Source organism: Mya arenaria, chromosome 9 (assembly GCF_026914265.1).
Source record: "Mya arenaria isolate MELC-2E11 chromosome 9, ASM2691426v1".
Classification (NCBI taxonomy): domain Eukaryota; kingdom Metazoa; phylum Mollusca; class Bivalvia; order Myida; family Myidae; genus Mya; species Mya arenaria.
In genome coordinates this window covers 2,404,111-2,407,379 of record NC_069130.1, presented here as the reverse complement: position 1 = coordinate 2,407,379, position 3,269 = coordinate 2,404,111, and the positions used below count along the sequence as shown (strand labels likewise).

General features: G+C 33.0%; 1 long non-coding RNA gene across 1 annotated transcript; it reads right to left on the bottom strand.

Moving 5' to 3' along the window:
• Window positions 1–296: 296 nt before the first annotated feature.
• On the bottom strand, window positions 297–2,997 carry LOC128246543 (uncharacterized). Its single transcript, XR_008263271.1, has 3 exons — window positions 2,722–2,997; window positions 609–878; window positions 297–388 (listed from the first exon to the last, which is right to left on the bottom strand). It is a non-coding gene; the product is annotated as an uncharacterized LOC128246543 (long non-coding RNA).
• Between the last annotated feature and the right edge of the window lie 272 nt (window positions 2,998–3,269).

The following is a 3,269-nucleotide window of genomic DNA, read 5'->3' as shown; positions in this document are numbered from 1 at the left end:
TAAGTGTACGGACACTCTAATTTCGGGAAATTCTAAATTGAGAAGGGGCCCTACTTTGTCAAAAACTTGTATTTGGTATACTTGTGTACCAAAATATTTATATCCGTCATAACTTTCATGAGTTGTTGTTCGGAAAACGAAGTTTTGCAAATTCTAAGTTGAAAAGGGAACATACTCCGTAAAAATGTGGTTTGAAATTAAATAAAAAAATGCAGTTTGTAACCAGATCTTCTGTATCCTTCTTTGATGTTAAACAAGTTAAACTGGTTAAATGACTAAATAACGGATAGGTCACCATTTTCTTTTACGACGATACACTGTCCAAGCTGGACTCGGGCGGAAGTATCGGTCTGAGGAGTATTCTTGCTTGGTGGCTTTTCATCGCTTGCTGAAAACAAAATGTAAAAATAACCATATGAAGCAAACAGAAATGTATGTCGCCATGACATATATTTGTTCATATCTGTTAAGGACTCGTACTATTATATTTGTGTAGTTGTATCCATTATGTTTTGTAGCATGACCTGTTTGAAGAACATTACTTACATCTGTTCTAGAAATTATTGTGCATTAGCAGTGATTTTAGGACATTAAGCAAAAGGTAATACCTATGTTGTCATGAGACATATTCGAGCGAACACTCGTGTACAAATCCTTGTGTACAATTTCCTTTTCCAATAGTATGAGAAGAAATCGAAGTTTTATTTCATTTTCTTGTTTCATGATGTATTGTGTAGCAGTTAAAACAGCATCTTCACTGTTAACACACTCATCTGGTAAACCTAGTTCACGCTGATGTTGCGACAAAGTGACTAGGGGGAGACATTCCATTATATATGGGTATATTGTCTCCATATTGTTTGCCATCCAACACAAATCTGCAAAAGTAAACATTTTATTTGATTGACATGGCAGTGGCATGAACAGTTTAGGAAAGGTTCTAAGAAATAAAGAAGCAGAAATAATATTTTAGCTTTCAACACTAGAACTGCAAAACACAATGAGCATCTTCGTTACAAAACGTTAGATTTCAAACTGAGTTTTACATATTATGCTACATTTTATTGTTGTTATTCAACATGATTTGCCTAACTATTAAACAGGAAACCCTTTTCAGAGTTCGCAAATCCCTCGTTATGGACTCAAATCCACGTTTGCCTTGTAGAACAGGCGGATACCTACTCGTTCGCAACTAAAACACTTGTTTGTCACAAAATGTTTCGTACATTCGTCGTGTAAAACAATCAAACTTCTGATACCAAAATATGTCGTGAATTGTTACCAATGATTTACAAAGCTAACAAATATTTAATGTCTATTTGCTTTCTGAGCCGTCTTTTTAAAGCAAACTTCTACTTCCATGTCCTTGTCTCCAGATTAGTAAAAATGTCAACTCAAAACATTGTATTTAACAACAATTATCTTAAATTCAACTTCGTGGTTACACACGTTATTCTCTTCAACGACTTCAAATTGAATCATTCACTTTAAGCCAAGACCAACCATAATTATTCCTTTAACTATTCAATCAATTCATTACCAATCAAATATAGATCAATCTAGCAGGTAAGTTTTACTTAATTTACATCTCTGGTTCTAAATTGTACGTTTTATACCTGTAAGACAAATAATTCATCATATCACGCTAACACTTTTTCTAAACTTTCCTCCGGTCATCAAAATTAACTGCAAGTCACCATAACTCTCTAAATATAATTTATGCAGTCCTTCTCAACACTCACGTACTTTCAACTTCCTAATCTTATATCAAAACAGGACTGCAAACACAGACATCCGGGAAAATTTGAGATATAATTATTCCCTTACATTTTATTATGACTCTTATCATTACTGTACTTAATAGAAATACATTCTAGTAAACCGTTGCAAAGGCTAATACATATATATATATATATTATCTTAATGACTGAGGTGAGTGAAGCAACAGGCACAGTTACCGTTGTAACTAATTTCAATAATATAACCCCCCGAGTCGCGAATGTTGAGAGGAGTTGACGTTGCTGTAATCATGTCGAATCAATAATATTCACTGACAAATTCCCAGAGGTCATTTACATCGATTAAACTACCTTGATGTCCGAAGATTACATTCCAATATCAGACTAATAACTCAGCAAAATAGCGCATTATATACTTTATATTAATATTGATATATAAAACCTCATAAGGACAAACTCATTTCAAAACAAACTAAGGGGTATCACCTTTTAACTTCTGGTTTACAAAATTGCTAAATATTCATCTTTGTGGTTTCCAAATAATTATTATACTAGACAATAACTCGACTGACAAAGTTGAAAACAATACAATTCTCAAAACTAACATTAATATTAACATTCCTTACCTATTCCCTTTAACCCCATTTTAACAAATTGCCTTCCCTATTTTAAACAATTGACGAGATAAAACGAAGGTTAATGACAACATCAAACTATGAGATTGGTGATTCAATTACAAATCTGTATTATTTCTGTTTTAACTAAAGCAATTCTTGTTAGTGCTATGCTTAACAATTTTTACCAAAAAGGCCTAGAAAAATATCATTCTTATACAAAACACCATTTGAAAACTCGTTGTATATCAATTATATCGGTATTTTAACACAAATGAAAGCAACGAACGACGGATATTACAAACAGCTATTTTTTTCCAATAACAAGAGACACATATATTGGCTTCATCTAATAAACAAATGTATACCCTCATCGTTTTCCGGCCATAAATGGCGAGTGATGAAATGGTTCCTAGACTCCACCTTCTTGAGTTTCTCTAGGAAAGCTTCAGCTGAATTTCCCCCCTGCTGGTTATTTTGTTCAAAAAAGCCTCTGCTCTTGTCTTTCGGTCTGATTTCCTCCGAATGTCAGATAAATCATCGCTTGAAAGTACGCCACATTTGTTCATTTCTTCAGCCATTCGCAGCCCATTAAGTTATGTTGCAAGGAATTCTTCATTTTCGGTTATGACTTTCCCAGCGTCTTTTGGGTCTTAAAATAAAGCACCATATCACATGCGAATGTAAATGTGTCGTACAAAGAAATACAATGTGGATTATGCAAATAAATAAATGTTATGTCAAACAGAAAAATAATCTTATATATTTTGAATAGCAGTTATACTTTAAAAATGATTCCTGAAATATGTTATGATTCTTATTGGTAATATTGTTCCTAAGTTATTAAGTTCCTACTGAAATATGAGATTTGATATTATCAAAACTGCTGACAGTTTACCTGTTGTAGATGGGCGAA